Here is a 10,893-nt window from a genome sequence, read left to right on the forward strand (position 1 = left end):
GCTCCCGGGGCTCCCGGGGCTCTCCTCGGAGGCCGCTGAGGTGCCCAAGCCTTCGGGGTGGTCGCAGCCGCCCCCCGAGCAGGGGCGCAACGCGGCGTTTCTGGAGGGTCCGCCCCGGCCAGGCTGGGGGTTGAAGTCGGGGCAGTTGTTTCCCTTCCCCCACGGAGCTGTGCACTTCCACACAACTCGTTTTTTGTTATTTACGGAAATACCTGACCAGGTGTTCGGAAGCTGACGGCTTGCAAACCGCGTTACGCTTTAGCGCGAAGCACATCCATTTCGGACATCTGTTTAGGGCTCACTCACCTGCCGCCCACAAAGGCAGCTGCCATTTTACCCCTCCCCACTGCCCTGTCCTCCACAACGCCTCCGGGCTCCTCTTCCACACAATTTGTCTCCATCTTTTAATTCCATTTATTGGCTTCCCTTAGCCTCTCTCTCTGTTGCCTTTTCTTCCTTTTCCATTTTGCTTTCAGCATCCAGGAGTCCCTTTTGTGTTCTCCGTGTTCATCCACAGCCCCTTTACACGTAACCCCGCTATGTCCTGTTCTTTGCCCAGCTTCCCGGAGCCTGTGCCTGCTACAGAATGTAGACACAAAGTAGAGGAGTGAGGGGGAAGAGCATTCACCACCTTCCTGGCAGCTTCCAGTCATGCTGGGGCTGGGGACAGCCCTTACTCAGGGGGTACCCTCACTGTCCCTGCCAGGGGCTGAGGGCAGGCATTGTGCCTGCCTGAGGGCAATCTGAGCTCTCTTTTACATGAGTGAGGAATTTTGATTGTGGCTCCAACACAGAAGTTTGGTTACAGAAAATTCTAATTAGTGCCCAGTATGACAGAGCCAAAGGTGAATGCTGTCCCTTTTGGCATTAAGGGTAATTCCATAAAGATAGTGTCTGTTGTACCCAACCTATCTCTTTCTATGAGGGAGATGGAGCTAAAGCTGCTGATTTAATTTTCTTCCTTGCCTCCATGCTCTTTCTATGGCCCTTGCAGTACCTTTTTTTTAGCCTTTCCTGTAGTTACTGGTTCCATGTGTACCAGGATAATTCACTGTCATTGTAGAGGGAAATCTGGTATGCTTTTTGCAGGTTGTCCCTGTTGAAAATGTTAGCAGTCTGTCCTTTTAGATTGTACTTTTTCCTACAATCTTTTCCAATGAATCATACCAGATCCAGTTATAGAGATGATGCTTCCCCGTTTGCTAAAAATAAATACTAATCCTAAATTTTGGAGCTAGATATTTGCTCTTTAAGAGCCAGATCCAAAATCGGTGATAATTTTGTGGATGGGACCCTTAAATTAACATCCTTCGGTGAACAGGTTTTTTATTAGCCTTATCTCTTCCACAATTTCTAACTTGACATTTTAAAATGATCCCTTAGCCAAATAGAAAAGTACTTCTGGTAAGTCAGCATATGGTAAAGAATATCCTAGAATCACTTCACAAATATGCCAAGCTTGTGTTCTGCAACTGTTAGGCAGGTTTTTTTCTCCTTCTGATTTTTTTATGGGAAGAAAATCTGTTAATATGTGAAGATGCTGAAAGATAAATTAAAAATCCAGTGCATTTAATCAGTTCCTCATCTTTTCTATACCTCAGGGATATCCATGTGTTAAATAAATTATTTGCAATAAAATTACTCAGTATGTTAATTTCAGGGTGGAGGAATTTCATTTGTAGATGGTAGCTTTTTATTTTTGTAGCAGTGCAGGTCATACTAAAAGATTAACTTTCATCCTCCTGTGGATGCTTGCTTTCTTATGGTCAGTGAAGAAATATGGAAGTTTACCTGGTGAATTTTGTTCTTGTGTGTAAATTAATGAGCTGTTGTTGCCTCTAAATAATTTTTATTCTATGGGCTTGATAGTCATGTGAATGAGTTTGTATCTTTTTGTGCTGGCCTCAGGACACTCCTAAGAATTATATGATCTTTCTTGGGGGTGAAAATTTTAAAGGCAGAAGGTGTATTTGAATTATTTCAGGAAGGAAGGGATCACATTGCTGACAGCCAGAATATGCCAGCCATTTTGAGAGACGGAGAAACACACACACACACACGGCAGAAGTGGTGGAGTTTTATAAAGACTGCAGTCTCTGTCATACTGGACACGTGCTTGACATGTGAATAGTAATCAGGAGTGCTGCACTAGCTCTGGGGCTTGTTATTCATCCCTCAGTTTAATTAGGGTATTGTTTGATTTGTTAGTATCAACTATGTATGTTGGACTTCCCAGGTAATAGTGAGCTGTAGCCATGAATTAAAAGATGTCTTAAAAGAAAGAAACAGGTGAGGATATCTGTCATTCTGATCTGTGTTTATTTGAGGTTTGAAATATTGAGAGCCAGAATTGGCTGAGAAAACCTTTGCTTTATGTTCCAAAAAGATTTGGACCATAATTTGAAATCCTTGGTTTGGGGAGGGGACAGGAGGGGTGAATACACAAAATGTGAGAGATGTATTTTCTCTGTGGTTAGATTAGTAGAAATCCCTCCTATGTTTCAAGATGTGTTGCTGAATTACCTCATAGCAGACAGCAATTAAACTGTACATCATTATATATAGTAGGAGAAGATAGGCCAAACATTTGTGGGGAAAAAAAAAATCACACAAATGAAAGCAGGCATGTGAGAAATAGCTGTGCAACACCATCAGTAAAAGACTCAAGGCTTTTGGAGTTGTCATCCATCAGTTTTTGTGTATTAGACAGACAAAGAATGCACCTAATAAGAAACAGACATAATTCCAATATAGGGCCTGGTCCATGCAAGTTTGTAGATTCTTTTCCATTCATAAAGGGGGGAGTGTGTAGCACAAAGTGTGATGATATTTTAAATTTTCTAAAAATACAATACAAGCATGAAATTCTGAGTGGCTTTCTGAACTCCCATAAAGAAACTCTCTGTGTTTTATTGTAACTGGGGTGTAAAAGGCATAAAGAATTTTTCCAAGACAGTGTGTATCCCACCAATTATGCTGGGATTACAACCAGTAATTTTAACAGACTCCAAGTGGCAGAATAAAATCTGATGGCTCAAATTTCACCACCCCTGGATGCCTGCCCCTCTGCTGACATAATGCTGCCTCCAAGGCAGAGATGTCTGATTCAGTTCTGAATTGATTCCAAAACCATTGCAGTTTTCAGCCAGTGTATTACAGTCAGTTGAAACTAATATCTGTAAAGGTTAATAAACTTGGTTAAACATGGTGTGGATTCAGGAGTACACTGAGAACCAGATCAGATGTCGCTGCCAGTGGCAATAGAAGGTGAGGATAGTAACAGCTTCAACTCTTCTGTTTTAACCTGGTGCTGGGTCTGACACAGCCCCTGTTCTTCACCCTTTGTCTGAGACCTTAGAGCAGCTACTGAAAGTCGTGCTGTTAAACCAGTGTGTCAGTTCAATGCATTGAGTGCAGGCAAATCTCTCTGAAAAGTGCTCATCATCTGAGAGGAGCCACCCACACCTTCTGGAGTAACTCATTAAGAAATTTAAAGCCATCAGGTTTTCTCTCCAGTTAAGCACATTTGAGGAGAAACATAATGGTGAGAAAGAATGTATGTTTCAAATTAGGTGAATGTGTTAAGCATAAACTAATCAGAACAGGATATACAGAATGGAAATATGTAAAATTCTGAATGCATTTTAGAAGTGGCTTTAGACTCAGACTGAGAGAATAAAAACCAAAGAATGTTAATTTATGTTTAACCTGCATTCTCTGTGATGTAAGATCAGTGGACAAAAGACTTCCACAGACTGAAAGCATCAAAAAAGAGAAAAAGCAATAGCATTCCTTTGTGTTCAACAGCCTTCTGCACCAACTGCAGCAAGGACAGAGTTGGTTCTTCAATTAGTTCTAGATGGGAATGTGTTCTTGCCCCAAATGAAGGACGAGGTGCTTCAAGGGGCTTTTCCAGCTGTGACAGCTTTGATTCTGGGGCATGCCCACTTGTGCTTTGATGATCAATATGTGCAGTGTATCCCTGTGCTTTGGGAGGTGATTCCACAGGGACTGGTGAGCAGGGGTTTTTCTCCTACGTTAATTAGCCCCAGGATCCTCAAGTTCAGAAACAAGTTTTGATCTGAGGGAGTATAGGACTGAGCCATTTCTTGTGTAGAGGTACAGGTGGAAATCGTATTGATTTGTGAATTTCCAAGACTGGAATGCAGTGCTCTTTTTAAAGGATTGATGTGTGAGTCTTTCTGTGTGGAGTCAAAACAGCTTGTGTGTGCTCTTCTTGCTTACTCACATGTTTCTGGTGGCCTCATTCACTTAACCTCAATAATGTGAGCAGGATTTGATTCTGTATTGCTTCTGTGTGTAATATAGAATGTAAATGTGTCTTCTAGGGCTGAACTAACGCAGCTGTGTTTTTGAAAGGAGCAATGCATTGTTCATATCTTCTTTGCTTATTGCTTATCAGGTTTACTAGAAAGCAGTACGAGGCTAAAACCTCATGAAGCTCAAAGCTACAGAAAGAAGGCATTGTGGGTTTCCTGGGTCTCCATTATTGTCACACTGGCTCTTGCAGTGGCTGCTTTCAGTGAGTATTGGGAATATTTTAAATTTCACACCTCTTCCTTTTTGTTTTTCTTTTGGTCTCTCAGAATTTCTTTCTTTGTGGAAGCTTTCTCATGTTGTTTTTTTTTTTTCCCTTTGCAACTGCTAAAGAGATTTTTCTCTAGACTGCCTGTGTCTGCATGGTGCTTATAAATTAGTAAAACTGCTGGGTTTTTTCTGCAGAGTATAGGATTGTTGAAGGTCAGAGAAAGAAACAGGAGATGTTGATTCCTGCTAGCATTTATACATGTGGAACTGTTCATTTTGGAGAATAGTGTAAAAATCATTATGCAGTGGGTTGTCTTTTACCAAAGAGATCCAATATGACAAATCTTAATCTATTTGGGATTTGTAGTGGGAATGCTATAATTTATCTGTATTATGCTGACAGATAGCCTGAAACAATGCTAATCTGAAAGAGAAATTCCATTTTCTTTTTAGAACAGTGTTTTTCTATAAATTCTATGACATTTTTCTAGTTTACATTTAAACAAAGAATTTGAGTGGGAAAAAAAAATCCAAACTAAACCCAAATTATTTTTATATGGGAAAGAATGCAATCTATTTCTTTTATTTCAAAACAGGAAAAATTGCTACATTGTGTAAATACAAATTTTAGTTCAATGCAAATTTGCAAAATACAAGCTTTCTATCTTGGGCAATTAAGTAACACAAAAAAGACAAAAAGAAACATGGAATGTGGAACAAAATCTTTTCAGTGGCACATTCTCTGTTTTAGAGAGGGGAAAAATCAGAAGTGATTGAATTTATGCTTTAATACAAACGAAAGGAAGGCTGTGTCTAGGACACATCAAAGAAGTCCCAAAACATCATTCTTAAGCTTGATAAAGACAGACTTGTATTGTTTTTCCCTTTCTTGTTTTTTTTTATTTTGGAATCACAGCAGCATGTCTTTTGTTATTCTAATCTGCATTGTATGACCTGCTGCTGGAAGTTGGTGTCAGCTCCCAGGAGAGGTGATTAAAATCTGACCAAATGGTCTCTGGAAACTCAGCATATATTACTCAGAGCAATTTGTATGGAAACACAGGTACAATAACTTGGTTCAGAAATAAGAAAAAAAGAGGAGGGACACTTAAAAGGCAGAATCTGACGCTGTAAAGAATTTGAATGTTAACAAGAGAGTGAAACAAGTTTCCATTTTGTTCTGCTTCATGGAAATACAGTGGTCTGTCTTTGCTACTGAAGCAACATAAAGGTAAATACTAAGTTACAGAATAACCTTGTTACCTATTAACACTGTAGTTTTACAGAATATTGTGATGTGGCTTAATTTTAATTTTGATTTTCATTTGTCAGCGTTGCAAGAATTAAGTGTAATATAGATAACTAAAACTGTGTCTTTTAAAAGGATCCTTAGAAACATTTTTTAAGATTATTTAGGCTGAATTTTTTTTTTCTTTCCTTGTTTTTGGCACTGTGGTAGTGTTTAGAGAAACAAACAGCAGAGAATGTTGTGCCTGTGTGGATATCCTGTGGCTGCATATTCAGCTGGAAGGGACAGGCACTGAACTACTGAAATCAGTAGCAGACTAATTATATGGTTTTGGAATGTGTCTGTCCCCATGGTATGCTGAGGCTAAATTTATGAAGAATAGGAGAGGAATCAGCACACAGATACATATTAAATCTGTATGGAATCTCTTATTAGGTAGTTGGCAGTTAGCTTACACGCCACAAAAGCCTTGCCAGGGCTTTTCATGTCTTTACTATTAAAAATTTTCAATCTTTGAGGAAAATACAGTGACTTCTGGGATCACTTTGCTGTCCCCATGCAATTTCATGAAGTTCTGTTCATTTTACTGCCTTGCACTGGCTGTTCTCTTCCTCAGTGCTGTCCTTTTAGCAGGTTCCTCCAGCCAATCCATGCGTTGGGAGAGATGCCAGGTGACCAGAGTTTGCTGCCTGTTTGATAGAAATGTCTACTTGTCACTTTGGGGTATCTGACACTGACAATTATCTGCAAACAACTGCTATTTAAAGCATCCTCTTTCCATTTTACCTCCTGTCTGTAATGGTGAAGCGTTGGAAATACAGCCCTGATGTTCCATTTCAGTGAAAAACAGGGATCTGTTCTGGTCATTATCGGGCTACACTGACTATTCTCACTGCTCTTGCTGGAAGTGAGAGCCCTAGAAATTGCTATTTAAATTCCTGTTTTGTCCCCTTATAGGCTGCAAAATGCTTTCTTGCAAGTGTATCCCACGTGAAACAGTGAAGATACTGTGCCAGGGAACTGATGTTATTTGATAACTGTAGGAAAAATGCTGAGGGGAGTGATGCCCATGTGGAGGGTAGGGAAGAGGTTCAGGAGCCTCATTTTCCAACCAAGTGTTTGTAGGCAGACTTCCTTCCTTTTTATGGTCCACTGCCCACCCTTCCTTTCAAGGCTGGTCTAGTTGCCTCCAGCACTGTATTTTTCCAGCATTAGAGTAAGTTGGAATGGTTTGTCTTGACTGGTGTGGAGTGTTTTCTTTTGCTGGGATTATGATGCTGCCCTAGCTGAACTCTGATATTTCACTTGGTAATTTTGAATCTGAATACATAAAGTAGTTTCCTTATTAGGTCATGTTTATGGCAAATGAGGCTTGAGATCATAGAATCATAGAATTTTAAGGTTGGAAAAGACTTCTGAGATTGAGTCCAACTGTTAACCCAGCACTGCCATGTTCACGACTAAACAGTGTCCTAAGTGCCACATTCACAGATTTTTTGAAAACTTCCAGAGGTGATGATTCCACCCCTTCCCTGTGCAGCCTTTTCCAGTGCCTGACCACCCTTTCAGAGAAAGCTGAAGTAGGCTAGGCTGGGTATGGAGCAGGATCGTTGCATAAAGGAAAATGAAGTTGTCACCTTCCATTCACTAATATTGACAAGTAGGACTTAGACCATGAAATCAGCTTTTCCACTTAGCTGAAAGAACAGATCTCTTACTGTCAACCACTTTATAAACTTAATTTTACTGCAGAAATGCTCGTAAAAGAGCATTTGGAAGTTCCAGCTGCTGTCTCTGATGCTGCTCCTGCACTCTGTGGTAACCACTGCTCTGAGAGCTGCTGCAGATGCTGCTCTCCAGCATGAAATTGCACAAGGCTTCAGTAAAATCTCTGTAGACTTGTATGTGTGAGATCCTTGAAGTCAGTGGAGCCCCATGTATCATCTTTAGTGGCTGAAAATTTGATGCTCTCAAAATATTCTGGCACTGTTGTTTTGTGCAATACTTTCATGATCAAGTGCTAATCAATGCCTGGTCAATAAATTCATTTTGCTCTTCATTTCAGGGCTGCCTGAAATATGCATACTTGTAGAATTCTCATCGAGAGTGGATTTACTTGGTTATAAATATATAGCAATAAACAGAGTCTGAGCATGATAAAAGTTATTAAAATGAACATTAAATTATTCCTTAGCACCCCAAGTAAGTGCCAGAATAATAGTTCTAATATAATTATTTCTGGATTACAGTAATGTGAGAGAAGAATGATAACAGAGAAAAGAATGATAACAGAATAAGAACATTTTTTTTGCAATGTATATGTGTATTGTATAAGGCTGCAGTCATTTCATAATAACAACTATTATTTCTTTCTGTGGCTGCAGTATTGTGTGTTCATACTGAGCCTAGTTTAAGAATCATAATGGAGAGCAGGTGGAATAGAACTCTGGTGTTTTGAAACCCATTAATCTTAGCTTCCTGACATTTATGTTACTAAAGCATAATTTTGAAAAATACACAAATATAGCTTCTGCTGTTGCAGTTCAGTTTCTGCTCAGGCAGCTAATCTCTGATAAGATTGTCAAAGCAGAAAACAAGCTTGTTCTGTCTGCTGTTTTTTGTCCAGTGTAGACTTGTGATTCACAGAAAGCAGCGTGTTCATTCATCTTCCTGATGTGATGAGCCAAAATTGTTTCACAGTGAATGGAGGAGCCCTAGCACTGCATCAAAACAATGCATAGACCAAACTGTGCACTGAAGGCTTTCTTTGTGGTCAGAGACTGAGACAAGGTTCGGAATGTGTGGGTTTGCAAATGTGAGCTTTGTGAAGGGCTGTGGCCAGGGCAGGTCTGACCAGCCCTGGTCACTGGGAGAGAGGCAGGGGCTGTTTGCAGAGGGCTGGGATGTGGCAGTGGCTGCTCACATCTGTCCCAGGGCTGCTCTGGAGATCCCCCTTTCAGCTCACCACGGGCACAGGTAAGGTTCAGCTGCACTGAAATAACCGAGTGCAGCAAGAAGCCACATCCTGGTAAGTGTTTAGTCTGGTGCAGGAAGAGGTGCTGGTGTTCTGAGAAGGGCAATTCCATTTATCTGTATCAAATCTCAGGCGGAAACTTAGTAGGTAGAATTCTGTGAGTGGGAGTGTTTTGGTGGGAGGATTAGCTTCTCCATTAGCCCATGGATAAGATATTAAACGTAAATGCAGACACTGATTTTATACAAAAAACTATTTGTGTTTCAGAATGAATCGCTGAAAAATGATTTACCATAGTGAGCTCCCACATACTGGGAGGCATTTTGTTTGAAATATATGGTGCAAATGCTTACAAATTTCAGGGCAGGTCTTGTTTTCAGATTAATACTTTATGCTAGTTCAGATTCCAACAGTTATAAATGCCAAAAAAATGTAGAAATTGTGTATCCAGGCCCACTTTTTTCACTGGAATGACTACACTGAGTCATAAAGTCTCATGTGGGTTAGCTATAGGACATGACTACTGCTTTTCCTCTACTCTGGTGCATGCAAATCAAATTACATGGGACAAACATTGAGCAATTGAAACTGTTGTCCTCTGGATGCTCACATGTGGATATACTGATGCAATCTGTCACTCTTCATCTCAGACAACTGATTAATTTATTGATGAATATATCATCTTGTCTGTGGGCCATTCCTATTCATGCTTGAAAAATTAAATTTATGTGGGCTTTCCCTGATGTTTGCACAATACTTAGTACACCCTGGGCACAGCTGTGAATCATTATAAGACTACTAAAGAAAAATGTAGGGGAAGGTTCATGGTCGTGAGGCTCTTTAGTTTGGATATTTAATTCTTTAAAAGTCATTAATTTCAGACAAATGATGGGCATTCAGCACTCAGGCTGAGGTTAGAATGTCTCATCTGAGAACCTAAACAGAGCTCTCCAGGATCACAGAAAATGTGATAAGTCTTGGTCTTTGTGTTTTTTCTTCCAGGAATTATACAGAATTGCATTTCTCACTCCTAAAGACCCGAGAGAAAGGTTTTTGTAGATTTTTATTTTCTTGAGTAGAGCACATTGCATTTATTCAGAAACTTACATTTCAAATCACAATTCCATGCAAGCACTTAAAACCAAGTAAAGACTAAATAGAGAATAAAGCTCCTCCGTGGTAGCATACAGATCCCTCGCTTTGCCTGTTTCTCAGGGTGTTTAATTACATCAGTTACAAAAAGACAGATGCTTCAGGGCTGCAGCCTCACAGAAGCGTTAATGAAATGTGGAACTCCAATTCCCAAGGAGGAGTCCTGATATTGGTGACTCTTGTGCTTCCCTGTCATCCTCGTTACAGCTGCACCACTACAGGTGAAAATGGACTTTGGACCTAACCATGTTACACATAAAAGCTAAAGGACAAAAACTCCTAACCATGTTACACATAAAAGCTAAAGGACAAAAAAATCCATTGCCTGTGCAGCACTGGCAGAAGAAGCCTTTTGTATAGGTCAGTCTGTACTTAATAACAACAAAATGCAATTTTCATTCACTGAAAATGAAATGAGAGGCCAGTAAAGGCCTGTCTATATTTTTTTTCAGGCACACAAAGCTCTAAGTGACTTTCTTGGGAGGAGAAAATAACATATGGATGTCAAGTTCAAGACTGATAGCTGTTGAGCAGAAGTGTGGGTCTAAAATCTGCAGTGCTTCACACTTCATGAAATCTTTTCCTTAGCTGGCAGGGAAAATGATGGTAGAAGTCTGTGAAATCTAGAACAGGCTAGATAATGATATAATGTATTTGAACAGCAAACAATTAAAAAATTATTGCTGTGGTGGAAGTTTGTTAAAACAGCTCAATTTGTGTTTACATGCTAACCTTTAAAACACACTAGTCTGTTGTATTTTTGCATTAGAAAATTGCAGTTTAATAATTGCTTATGTTAAGTTGTTATTTTTTTCTCATGAGAAAAGATCATCCCAAAGAATTTTGGAATTAAAACAGGGTGCTGATGATGAGGGGAAACCAACACTGTAACAAGGCTTCATGGAGAGTGAGGAATGTGCAAGTACATTGTTTAGGCTGCTTGGTGTAATAATCACAATCACAGCTCTTT

At 39.9% G+C, this 10,893-nt stretch overlaps 1 protein-coding gene across 1 annotated transcript in view; it reads left to right on the top strand.

Annotated features, from left to right (window-relative positions):
- The window catches only part of TMEM163 (transmembrane protein 163), an 87,958-nt gene that overhangs the window by 1,339 nt on the left and 75,726 nt on the right, over window positions 1-10,893 (top strand). Inside the window, exon 2 of the mRNA XM_031056848.1 lies at window positions 4,424-4,543. The gene's annotated coding sequence lies outside the window, so the exon portion shown is untranslated. The remainder of the gene's footprint in view (window positions 1-4,423; window positions 4,544-10,893) is intronic.

Source organism: Geospiza fortis, unplaced genomic scaffold (genome assembly GCF_000277835.1).
Source record: "Geospiza fortis unplaced genomic scaffold, GeoFor_1.0 scaffold112, whole genome shotgun sequence".
In the NCBI taxonomy this organism is placed as follows: Eukaryota; Metazoa; Chordata; class Aves; order Passeriformes; family Thraupidae; genus Geospiza; species Geospiza fortis.